The sequence below is a fragment of the Triturus cristatus genome, chromosome 7 (assembly GCF_964204655.1).
Source record: "Triturus cristatus chromosome 7, aTriCri1.1, whole genome shotgun sequence".
In the NCBI taxonomy this organism is placed as follows: domain Eukaryota; kingdom Metazoa; phylum Chordata; class Amphibia; order Caudata; family Salamandridae; genus Triturus; species Triturus cristatus.
In genome coordinates, this window is record NC_140590.1 from 949,456,901 (window position 1) to 949,470,670 (window position 13,770).

The following is a 13,770-nucleotide window of genomic DNA, read 5'->3' on the forward strand; positions in this document are numbered from 1 at the left end:
AGAATCACCTGTACCCGATCCCGCCCAGTTGGTTCCGGCTGGTGAATTCTGCACTCCTGCGGGAGGGGGGAAAATACGTGTGGCGCTACGAACATGCTTTCTATCCACCTACTGTGGAGGACTTGCGACCTCGGACAGTCTCTTGTGTTACCAGGCCTCGCAGCTGTTGGTCCTCAATGAGTGGTGGTACGGTGACAGGGGAGACCTGGCATTGCGCTGGAACGACGACTCATGGGGTCTCACACGCTGCATACCATTCTCTACTTGGCACCGTTGCGGGGCGCGCTGCCATTGGCCACGCGGGTGGTATTCCAAGGTTTGGAGGCAGGCGTTGCAACGCATGGGTTGGTGGAATACCCTGATGGGGGAGACCCCCCCTTTGAAATAACGGGCGCCTGCCTGACTTGAAGGCCCTGCAGGGCTTCTGAGGATGGGACGATATAGGTATTTCAACCCTGGGGGATGTTATGAGGGGAACGACACTCAAGTCTTTCCAGGATCTCCAGAGGGAATTCCTTATGCCTCTGTCGCAATTCTATCAGTACCTCCAATTTCGCCATGCTTTGTCCCCTAGTTTAGAAGGTCTGTAATCTCTCCCTGAATTCAGCCCATTGGAGGCGAAAGTCTTCATGGGGGATCTGGAGACAAAGAAGATCTCCCGGATTTACCAGTCCCTAGTTACTCATTGCTCTCCCACACTCCAGAGGCTTCGGGGGGACTGGGAGGAGGATGGGGACACGCTGGAGGAGGAGGACTGGAGGGAGGCCTTGGCGGCCCCACGAGGAGCGGCCATAGCGATGCGCCTTCGCCTCATCCAATTTAAGTACCTGCATAGGGTTTATTTTACTCTGGCTCGACTGTGGCGGGCGGGCTTGATTGCCTGCCCGGAGTGTCTCTCCCTGGATCGTTTTTGGAGGGGGTGTTTTCCTGCCTCTCTGAGGTCTTGGGATGGGAGCTCCCGCGCACGCCACAGCTGGCCCTGCTTCATGTTATGGAGGGAATAGGGGGCAATGTTTACAAACGACACCTCATGCTACTAGGCCTCACACTGGCAAAATGAGATATCGCTAGGGCGTGGAAGGAGCCGCGGGCACCATAGGTGACCGCATGGAAGAATGGTCTGGACTTTTGTATGGGGCTAGAGCAGCCCATTTTTGTAGCTAGTGGGTGCCCACGCAAGCATTACAAAATATGGAGAAGATGGGCGTATTACCGGGGTCTGTCGCTGGAGCCACCAGCTGTAGTGGAAGCTCAATAACTGGGGTGATTTCTGGTGCATGTGGGTCTGTGGAGGTGCAGGGTGGGGGGGGGATCCGGGGGGTGAGTGCTATCATGTTAGGACTCTTCCGTTCTGTATGAAGGCTGTGGGCAGGACTATGCGGACTCTGTGCGACTTAAGTGGGAGGGGCGAGGGAGGGGGGAGTTGGGAGGGTTTGTATTCTTTTGTATGATTCTGTCATGCACTTTGATGTCACTGTCAAAAGTCGATTGCTCCAGTGGTAATGTATGGCTTGATCATGCAGTTGTCTCTGGGGTGCAGAGCTCTGTGACGTATTTGCAATCTGACGAATAAAATATGTTTAAAAAAATAAATAAAAAAGGTGTTATGCCCCCAGCTGGTTGTCTCCACATACAGGCTGGTGTGATCTTGCATGTCACGAGAGAGTTTGGGCTGTGTTCAGGTGAAATGTGTTACTGAATCCTGGGCGAAAACTGTACAGTTCTAACTGTGCAGTAACACAACTAAAATAAACAATTGATTTCTGGTGTAGGATGCCCAAGCTAGTGAAACAGCTCACCTTCCTTTGTTGACTCTCAGTTTCTATGTTTCTATATATATATATATACATATATATTTTTGTCATGTAACTGTCAGGATCTTGTGAGACATGTTCCATTTTAGAACGAAACCGTACTTTCTGGTGTAAGCTAGCGCTGAATTCCGTGTTGCAGCATGGATGGTGAAGGGGTAGGCGAAGGTCCTGGGGCTCTGGGTCTGCTCTAGAAGTTATGGTTGAATTCTGTTCCTGATAAGTTTTTCATGCTCCCCTGGGAAAGCTTACTTTAACGTGTCCTTGTAGTCCTACATTACAGGGATATATAAACAAGCATTTTCATTGCAATAGGTCTCACATTTGCAACAGTTTGAGCTCTTGGCATTGTAAATGACAATGCCTTTTATTTATGTGTTGGTTTTTAAAACATAAATAAAAGGCATTATCATTTCTTATGCCAATAACTTAAACTCTCGCAAATGCGAGACCTATGGCATTGCAATTGCTTGTTTTCCTATTAGTGGTGTTTTGAGTGTCCATGTGTTGTGCTTGTGTGACTCAAAGGCTAGGCTGTAGTATATTTACTACTGTTTTGTGTCCCCTTGGGCTGTAGTAACTTTAGTAGCATAGTTTATAAACAATCATGGTCTCGCTCTTTAGTGTGTGGGTGGTTTGTATTAACATGCCCCTCCCAACTTTCTCATTACATTTCCCTAAACCACTCCTATTGAGTAGTATGTTCCCTATATTCCGGCCACTCTTCGTTCCCTCCCACATTTAAACAGACCTACTTGGTGTCTAACTACGTTTGTTAAGTATTACTGATTTTGAATGTCAGAATATTGTTGACAAAAGTATCGATGGACATAAATATTGTCACAAATATTAAAAGAAATGTTGTCCTATGGGCTACAGATCTTCTCTTATGAATACGAGTGATTTACCATTTATGTCCACATCATTACCTTTGTATGTCGGTTGATGTGAACAGTTCGTCCACTGCAGCGGCAAAGATAATTCTTCTTTTAAAACTCATTGCAATTAAGTCTGGTTTGCTTTCACTTTCATTGCTGCGTTGGGGCATACTGAACCACAACCCATTGTCCCCTATCCATTGGTACCTCTTTCTAGTGTCTCTGTGGTTGGGGATCACCCCTGGGCAGCGATCCCCAAGCAGAGATATGCACAGTAGATGCAAGGGATACTTTGAGGTGGACACCCAGGGAAAGGCCGAGTACATCCGCCCCCCCCCCCCCCCAAAAACATGAACTGTCATTCTGCCACCCTGTCACTGCTATTTGAAGGGTTATCCTTAATCATCCCTGGCCCATTGAGGGAACGGGGTGTGGGGGAGTAGAAAGGGCACCAGCAGACCACCAAAGATGTTCTGTGTTTATGCAAAAAGGGGGTCTCTCAAACCCAGCAATGGCAGTTTTTTTGGTATTCATAAACTACTAGCTATTAGTAAGTTTATGACTGCAGACACTTCGCAATATGGCCAGAGAACTCTGCACATAAATGGATACACCTGTCCTATCTTATGTGCAGAGTTCTCCGTTTCAACTGCAGATTCTACACGGTCATACATCTACTCTTAACTTGTAGTTTGTGAATACCAAAAAAAACATAAACTTGCACAAAGGTTTACATTTACCTTTGTGAATCAGGCACTGCATGTTTTGTTTTGGGACCTGTTGTGTTGCGGGTGTTAAGTCCACCCACACAAATAAGGTACTGTTTTTATCAGACGTTGGGCAACAGTAAATGATCAGCATTTTCTGAATCTGTGCAGATTCTGGAACTTCACAGAAGTGTAAGCTTTGCAGGCCATTTGGGACTCTTCTGGATGTCTAGTTTTCAGAAAACTTTTTTTTTCTTCGAGTGGCAACCGAGCCTGGGCTCAAATACTGCAGGTACCCACATCGCCTTCATGGGCGAATTTGCAAGGAAAATATTTTGATGTCTGCATATTGTGTTTCGGAGCCCAGCCACTCAAATGGGGTACAGTTTTGCTCCAGAGAAGTGTGGGAACAGAGAATAGTACAACATTTGTAAATATCAATTGAATTTCTCTTCATTTTTCACTTCTAAATGTTAGTCAGTGTGCAAGAAATAACACATTTATTGAAATACCCTCTAAATCACATGACAGTATGGGTAACCCCATATTTGGTGTTGTAGAAGTAACCACTAATGAAAAATGTCCTAGCTATCGTAACAGAAAGTTTCAATTCCATTAAGGACTCTGAGGCAAAGATTATGCAATCCTTTCTTCAATTTATTGAATAGAAACCATTTTACCAAAACTTTAGCTACCATTTCCATAAAGCTTTGGGAATGCAATAAAAATAAGTGTCCAATAGGGGTAACAGTCCCCAAACTCCATCCAATCGGTCGTCCCAGAGCAACACATAGTCCATCATCCTTGTTCATTCTCCTTCTTTCGTTGTGTGAGAACAGCCACTTCATGACTCCTGTTTACTCGTATCCATTCCTGCAATCAAAGGACCTATTTACCGATAATCCATGGCTAATGTTTAAACCTGTAAACAAAGCAATGACACAAGGCATCTGGAAATGAATTCAGACCAAACGGAAAAGAAATAACAAGGGCTTTACTCTTCACTGACACATCAAGATTTATTACTTACTAGTCACAGTTCAAACAGATTTGTGATCTCTGGGTGGGATAATTCTTGCCTCCGAATCCTTAATAGAATTGAAACTTTTCGTTACAATAGCTAGGGAATGTTTCATTCTATGTCAGGACCGGATCGAGGATTATGCTAGTTTAAAGCTTACTTGCCACCAAGTGAGCAATATCCAGTACAGGTTTGAAATAAAACCTTTTGAAAGTAGAATCCGAAGACCAGTCTGTGGCGTTAAGAATATCCTCCAAGCCAACACCTCAAGTCAATGCCTTTGAAGCCATTGCTCCACAAGTGGAATGAGGCCAAAAAATCAGCAGATCAGTACCTGCATCCTGCTCCACCTCTCTTACCCAACGGGCTAGAGTGAGAGAAGATACCACCCTATGCGGTTTCCGCAAAGTAATGTTGTAGACGCTCACCCGGGGGGCGGAATTCTGCAAACATCCCTTAATATGCCTTAAGGCAACCCACAACACACAATTTTTGAGAATCAGGAAAGTCTGTATATGAGATAACCTTCGCCCCACATTTTGTTCTCCTGCTAATCATGAATGTTACCTCAGTGGGTGAAAAGGTGCGCCCATGACATCCAGGACTCTCACATCTCAGACCCGTCTACTGGAGATCAGACCAAGCAGCATGGCTAGCTTCGCCTATAGCTCCTTCCTGAACAAGAAACTGTTAGGTTACTACAACAGAAAGAGGTTAAGCACCTGGTTAACATCCCAGAGTGCCGAATACCTAGGTTCTGCTGGAAGGGACAGTCTAATTCCCCGCACGAGATGACACACAAAAGGATGCTCGCCTATCATGACCCATCCACCAAGGTGTGTCCCGTCAAAATAGTGGAATTAAAAGTGTTGATTGACCTATATGCCAAACCATCCTCCGCCAATGAGGCCAAGAAATTAAGGACGTGGGTCACATTTACTGCCAAGGGATCGAGACTCCATCGCAAACACCAATGGGTCCATTGAAACCAGATGGACTTATATCATTTGATTGTACTGCCAGCCCAGGCCTTGGACAAGAATCTCTCAGCTGCGACTGCAAGGCCAGGGACCAACCAGCGTCCCCTGTAATCTGCCATCCGATGAATGACAGCGACCCCCCCCACCCCAAGTTCAACGGATGGGGTCTGTGGTCTGGATTTAGCAGAAGTGCTGGAAATAGGGGGAGAGGAATTGGAAAATACCAAGAAATTTCTAGAAGAACTGGAAACCAGGCTTGCAACTTCCATACCGGCGTGATCATCACCACCTCCTACTTCTGTCGTCTTACCTGGCCCGGTGCCTTCGTGATCATGGAGAACAGCGGTAAGGCATAACCCTTCTCCAACGTACAGTTTTGGAGGAACACGTCTGTTTGCTACCGCCAACTAAAGAACCTGGGAAGTTGGTGATCCAGGCAGGATGCAAACATGTTCACTGAAAACTGACCCCATTTGTCCTGGAGGTCTGAAAACACCCCTGAATGAAGTTTCCAAAGGCTTGAGTCCCTGAAATTGTGGGACTGGAAATCTGCTACCTGGTTGGCCTGGCCCATCAGGTATTCCGTAGTGACCAAAATGTTGTGTTCCAGACAATACTGCCAGAAATTGGTGGCCAGGTCAGAGAGTGCCTACGACCAAGTGCCCCCAGATGGTTAATCTATCGCACTGCTGATACGTTGTCCATCATTTCCTTTGGTTTTGCTTTTTTCGCCATAAGTTGGCTGGGTATGCTCAGACGTGAGTCCCTTGCTCACTTTGCCTCTGGATTCAAGCAAGCCTGGCTGAAGACGGCTGAAATGCCAGAAACCGGTCCTAGGAAGCTTGTTTCCGGTCCAGGGAAGACATGGCTTGGCAGTTCGGGCTGGACTGTTCCCATGAGGCACAGGGTCAGACTGATTTGCATATGGCCATGTCTGAACTGGGGTGGCAGAGTGGGCTAAAGAACGTTGATGGATTAAACCCAGATCAGTTGACTGGGGGTGAGTGCTTGCAATGTTCAACACTCCGTCCATCATTTCCTTTGGTTTTGCTTAATCTTGAGAAGTACACAGGACTGTATAGTATCCTTGGTCCGACATCAGATCGCAAAGGAGCCCGCGAGGAGTTCCAAACAGTTGATATGTGATCGTTGTTCGAGAAGTGACCTCTTGTGGAAAACTCACCACATCTGGCACCCCAGCCGGACCTGCTGGCGTCTTATTCTATGATGTCTGGTGTGGAGTCGAAGATTGCTCAGCCGTTCCACTCCTCGATATTGGCTAACCACCAGCCGATCTCCTCTCGCGCCTCAATGGACAGTTCCACCTTTTGAGAGTAAGAGACCGTTACACAGATGAGTGGCTTTCAACCACTGCAAGGCGCAATAATGGAGAGGACCTGGAAAGATGGTCAAAATGGAGGAAGAGAGAAGACCCACCAGGTGCGCTACTTGTCTTAGCGAAACTCGATATCTGGTCAGAGTACGTCGCAATTCGTTATGAATCTTCACCACCTTCCGAGATGGCAAACTGAGAGAGGTCTCAACAGAGTCAATTAAGAAACCCAGAAAAATCACCCTCTGAGAGGAAACTAAAAGGGATTTGGTCTCGTTGACCTCGAAACCCAGACTCTGCATAAGAGAGACCGCCGTTTGGAGTTGAAGTGCTAACTTGCGCAGGCAGTGGGCCATTATCAAGATGTTGTCAAGGTAGACAATGAGTCAGACCCCTTGTGCCCTCAGGTGTTCCACGGCTGGTTTGAGAACCTTCTTGAAGCACCACGGGGCAGAAGAGAGGTCGAAAGGTAGGTTAGTGAACTCGTAGGTTCTGTTGCAACAGAAAAACTGGAGAAACCACAGGTTAGGAGGGAAAAGAGGAATCGAGAGAGAGGCATCCTTGAGATCCCGACGCTCCATCCAATCCATAGGTCTGAGAATGTTCTGCAGGAGGTGAATCCACTCCATCTTGAAGTGGCAATAAACAAGCCACTCGTTGAACTCTCGTAAGTTGATGACCAGGGCCTGACCTCCATCTGTTTTGTCTACCAGGAAGATATTGCTGATAAAACCACTGGGATGGGCAGTTGCAGGCGAGATAGCACCTGAGGATAGGAATTAGTTTACCTCCTCGTCCACCATAGCAGACTCTGCTGCCGAAATGCGGATGGGTCCTGGGAACTCGGATTGTGTGGGGGTCCCGTAAAACTATCTGAAACCCCCCTCACCATCTGCAGGACCCACGCGTCCCCTGTGATGCAAGTCCAAGCCTGGAAAACATTTGCCAAATGGCCCCCCTACTTTTAGAAGAGAAAACACTTTGTGGAGGCACCTGCACCTCTGGCACTTCTGGCTCTGCTTTGCTGCCCTCTGGTTGGGTAAAAGTTGGCGAATCTGGCCTGGTCCTGGCCTTGGTGGGAGCCCTGCCCTCTGGGAGGGTATTGGTTATTGGGGCGGCCAGTCGAGCTGCCCCTACCTCAACCGGCCCCTTGGAAAACCTGGGAGGGAAATACTTTTTTGATTGAGGGTTGTACTTTGTCAAAGGATGTGAAAGTATTAACAAACTTCCCCAACTCTTTGATAAAGGTTTCCCCAAACAGCCCCCTCCCTGGGCTTTGGGACCTGTCTGTCGTGCAAGTCCCCAAGCTTAGGGTCGACCTTAATCAACAAGGAGCGGCGCATCTCTGTAGATAACGCACCGTTCGCTTTTCCCTAGAAAATGAGGGCACGCTGTGCCAAGCCAAGAGGCTATCTGGGGAGATCAGGGAACCTGGTGTCTTTGCCTCTTCAGCCTTGTCCAGGATCTTAGTTAAGGGTCCCAGGGTATCCAGTAGCTTATCCTGGCAAACCTGCCAGGACCTGTATATTCATTTTTTGGGGTCCTTAATGAATTTATGTAGGAAAGTGGCCATCCAGAGATCTATGTCGGGGTCAGTGGCACTTTCCCATCCAGGGCGGGTCGGGGGAATTCTGTCATAAGGCAGTTGCGGGATACCCTCTCAGGAGGCTTACGAATGTGGCCTAACACATAGTGTAACTATTACAAGTGTGATAACTTGATTGCACTGTGCACTATACACTGGGTTCAATAGAACCCCTAAACTTTATCAAAATATTATCCTTGAAAAATGATATACAACACTGTTTGTCATTCAACAATTATATTCTTAATATTTAAACATATTCTCAAAACTTGGTCATAATCATAACCATAACTTAAATACAAACAATAAATGTACAATCAAAACAAGATGTTTTCCATATTAACAATTCTACTAGTGACATCACATCTTATAAATCAGATTCATTTTTTATCGTTGCCCGATGCATTTCGGGACATTTTAGTCCCGTCCTCAGGGGCCAATCTATTAGGAAACAAAAAAATAATGTGCTTATAAGAACATCAATATTGCCGATCACACATCAGCTACAATCCCCAGTTCTCTATACATTAAATTATCTGCAACATAATATGGAGCAACCTTATATCTCCTGGTCCAAACGAATATACTGACTGCTAAAGTTTGATACAAAAGAAACAAGTTAGTATCATGGTTATTGAAACATAGTGCGGAAACACCCAGTGCGACCGATAACCACATAATACAAAAATATAAGGGTACGTGATTGGAAAACGTCGTTCTTATCAAGCAAAATATCGCCGATGTGTCCTAAAGAGAAGCAATCATTAGATAATAATGTCCTAAAACCTCCTTGAACAATGCGTATATTGACTCAAACGACGCTCACCCTCCCAATATAATACAGGTCATAAGAACGTAATGGCTGATCGCATTTCGTGTAGCTAAAAACAGTACCTGTAACAACATGTCTAAATGTTTCACTGTGGCTATGTATCTCACTGCAGAGATACTGATGCGCTACAAGTCGTGCTTACCTTACAAAGTAAAAGAAGGTGATTCTCGTGAAACCAGCACGTAAAGAAAAGAAGGATCCTGCAAAACAAAGAGGTACGGATATAAACTAATCTAGACCTAATATGCAATGGATTGAAGGCCCAAACTCTCCGTAATGTATGAACTTACAGACGAAACCGTCACGCTGTGATCTTGAATGAACGCCGCCACTCAGTGTGTTGCCGAAGCTCCGTAACGTATACGGGGAAGTTTTAACCTCTTAATCATCATAATAGAAATGGGACTAAGGGGTGAGAAGCATAGCAGCCATCTTAACGAGAGTGTGTGAACGGAGGCTTATGCTTAAATGATACTGATGTCCCCAGAAACGTAACTGATGGCAAAAATCCGATCAAAACATAAGTGAATGTTCACGTGAACGCAACACGATAGATAGCTAATTGTGAAATTGGACTGTCAATGTGTCAAATTCAGACCATCATGAGATGTAATATTATGGTGGAAAAAATACCACATGTACTGTTACACATGGGACGTAATATGCTATGAAACAATGATGACTCTAAATCTGCGTCTTAAGAACTGCATGTCTGATTAAAAGAATAAGCCTGGATCAGATCTATATTACCAACTCACCCAACATGGGTGAGTGATGGAACAGAGCTGTGAAATAATCATGAATACTTAAAATACTACAAACGGAACCAAGCCCTAAAGTTAGACCTATACTGTAAAGGACGTAAGATATTCCAGTCATGATGTCGTCATAGAGTATAATTCATTACAATGGGAAATATGAAATATTATCCGTAAAGCCTGTTAGTTCAATGCTCGGAAACTGAAGTCCTAAAAAGCAATAAAGTGCTACATCTGTGCACAACCAGTCACCAGTGATATAAAGAATTGCTATACTTGAAAACAAAGTGCTGTATTGTTATGTTTACTAAATCAAGCTGTCTAGTCGGAATGTCAATAACAAAAAAAACTTATCACCATTATAAAAACAACTCCTATCGAAACGGTCATTTAAACCTGTGGGAATCACGGTGTTTAAGTATTTGATCCAGTAAATTTCTCTCTGCAATAGTTTTTTTGTTGTCAGTTCCTGGTTGGGATATCACTTTTTCAATTATCTGAAACCTAAGTTGTGACATGGTGTGCTTTGCCTCATACCAATGGACTGCCAAAGTGGAGCTGGAGCTTTTAGTTCTAATTTTACTTTTATGCTCTGTAATCCGTATCTTTATTTTACACTCCGTCTTCCCTACATAGGCTTTGCCGCAAGGGCACTTAATGCAGTAGACTACATTCGTGTTGCAATCACTGGTATGTCGTAATTGCACCTTTTTACCCGTACTTGGATGTGTTAAAACATTGCCAGTAATGACATTGTTGCAGTGTATGCAGTTGTTGCATTTTTTAGTCCCTTGAGTTGTCACCTTGCTAACTGGTTGTTCCGGAGTAGTTAAAATTGTGCATACGTTTCTGACCCAGGTGTAGGTATATAATGGTTTCTGCTGAAAAATACCATTAAAATCTTCTTCACTCTCCAAAAGTTCCCATCTGGTGTTAATAATCTTTCTGGTCATGTTCAAGGAAGTAGTAAACTTAGACACAAACACTACTCTGTTTTCATCCAATCTGTCGGTTAAGACAATCTTGCAATACTGTATCTGGATAACCTCGTTCCTGATATCGTTGTTTATATTCATTTAATTTCTGAGTGCTAATGTTGGGATCCGAACATATTCTTTTGATCCTAATAAACTGTGAATATGGCAAGTTGTTAATCAAGCTCCTTGGATGGAAACTTGTATATGCCAACGCATTGTTGCGATCAGTCGGTTTGCTGTAGATTTGGGTGTTGAAATCTATATTTGTGGACGATTTGCTCACTAGTACATTCAGAAAATGAATCCTCTGTTCTTCAATGTTGTAAGTGAATTGTATCCTGGGATTAATGGTGTTAAGTGTATCAATCATATTGGTTAACTCATCCCTGGTGTCGTTCCACACAATACATTTTTTGTCAATTTACTGACAGTACATTTTGATTTTCTGCCACCAAACTGGGTTGGTCATAATGTTGGTGTATTCAAACTGAGCCATGAAGGTATTGGCATACGCAGGGCCCCCCGAAACATTGTCATGGAGAAGATTTTTATACTACAGTTACTAAAGTTCAGTTTACACCACAGCTATTTTTTGTGGCAAGGTCCATTTTTTGCACAACTTACGGGGACCACCATGGACTTTTCGGGGGCCCCCGCATATGCCAATACCTTCATACAGTGTTGAATATGATTTTTCAAGGATAATATTTTAATAAAGTTTAGGGGCCTATTGAACCCAGTGTATAGTGCACAGTACAATCAAGTTATCACACTTGTAATAGTTGCTTTCAAATCAACACTTGGTATGACAGCAAGTGTAGCACCATCTAGTGAGAAAATGGAGTTAAACAGTTTTGTCTTGAAAAAAATAGTTAAACAGGTGTGCACTTGGAAGACCCCAGGTGAAGGATCTCGTCCGGGTCCAATGTATCAGAGCAGAGCCATTGGTTGCCGGTGGCGGGTTGGAGGAGGGGAGCCAGGGGTGAGAGGGACCAGCATCATCATCATCTGTGTTCCTATGGTCCTCGTCCGCTGGAGCGGCAGGGTACACCGGAGCAGGGGTGTCCATAAACAATCCTGCGGTGTCCCCAAAAAGGGGGAGGGCGGGCCTGTGCATTATTGGCCAAGCAGACTTGCTTAAGCCTATCAAAGGCTTCGAGGTCCAATCCAGCCTCACGGCAACGCTTAGCTAGGGTTGGGTCTGAATCGTGGCCGGACTGGGAACCGAAACGGGCCCTTGCAAACTGCTCGGCTGGCCCCCGGGTGGAGGGGGAGGGGAAGGGGAAGGGGATGTGGCCGAGCTGTTTGCAAGTGCCGGTGTTGGCCTATTTTGTTACAGGGGTCTAATATAGCAGGACCCTGTATCAAAAACGGTCCCCACCCTGGCAGCCCACCGGGGAAACGCCAGGTCCCCGCTAAGGCCAGTCTGGCCCTGGTCTGAATCAGTGGGCTGGGAGGTCCCAGTGGGTGTTGAGAGAGCTGTGGGGCCTGATGCAGCCCCTGCGATCTTTTCGCAAGCTTGCGCTATGTGACGTGGAAGGTGCTCCTCCAGTGGGGCCATGGCCTCAGAAACTGCCTTATAGATTGATGCATCAACTGTATTGTAGAAGTCCTCATCCCAAGGGAGCGCCCCAAGGGGTCCTCCTACCCCAGGGTATCCTCAAAAGGTTCCATCCCCTGAGAGCAAATCCCCACAAACCACTAAAGACTATGAGCAAGCCGGATCATGCACAGAGGGAGGAGACTAGCACTGTCCTAAGGCTCCAAGGTTCTGGGGAATTATACTGAGTAGCGTGAGAGCTGCAGCTATGCAGGGCTATGTTTTGCCCTAGATTAGGTGTGGGCAAAGCCTCAATGCTGTTGGGTCCATGCCCGGGGACACCACACCCTTGGTGCTGTATTTTAAAAGCCGGTTTCCACCTGGTAGAATGTTCCCGCAGGCCAAAGACCTGCCAAACAATACAGACTCCCCCGTGGAGAGCGTCAGGCACACACGTTCAAAGTGCTGACACTGAGCAGGGCGTCGAGAATCTGAAACAGCATGACTCTCAAGGCGGCAAGGCTCCCAAGCAGTGGGGCGCAGCTCTGATCCCTCTGGAATGATCGGAATGCGAAGCACACACCACTGTAGAATGTTGTGCTGTCAACGCCATCTAGGTGCGGGAGGACAGCAACATGAAGCCGCACCACATTATCAATCGGCCGAGCAGGAGCTTCAAGCGTTCCTGCGGCCGAAACTTGATACCGCTTGTAAAGTTGGGACCTCGGTCTCCAAATGTATTCGGCACAAATGGGAATATCAAGGAAATAGCGTTGTGAACACCAACAGAATGAGAGAAGGAAAAACACCACTTATCTCGGCTGCGTGCAGTGAAGAAAGAGGGCTAGTGGACAGAGATGATGGACTATGTGCTGCTCTGGGACGACCTCATAGGATAGAGTTTGGGGACTGTTATCCCATTGGACACTTGTTTTTTTATAGCATTCTCAAGGCTTTGTGGGAATGGTGGTTGTTAAAGTTTTAGTAAAATGGCTGCTATTCAATAAAGTGAAGAAAGAATAGCATAATCCTCACCTCCGGTCCTGACGCAGAATCCTAACCCCAGTTGCTTGGGCACATTTTAAAAAGCATAGGTTTCCTACATCTCCATTTTTCATTCAATCGAGTTTTCTATATGAATTGTTCACGGTCGGTACAAATAAAAAAATCATTGTAAGTTGCAGCTCAATTTTTAGTTGGGGTATCACCTGTTTATGGGCAACCAAAAACACTTGATATCCCTTTGAGCAGAAAGGTTTAACGGACGTAAGGGTATATTACTTTTGTAAATAGTCTGTCATGACAAGAATTACAGATGAAAACATATGATTAGTTACACAGATGACAC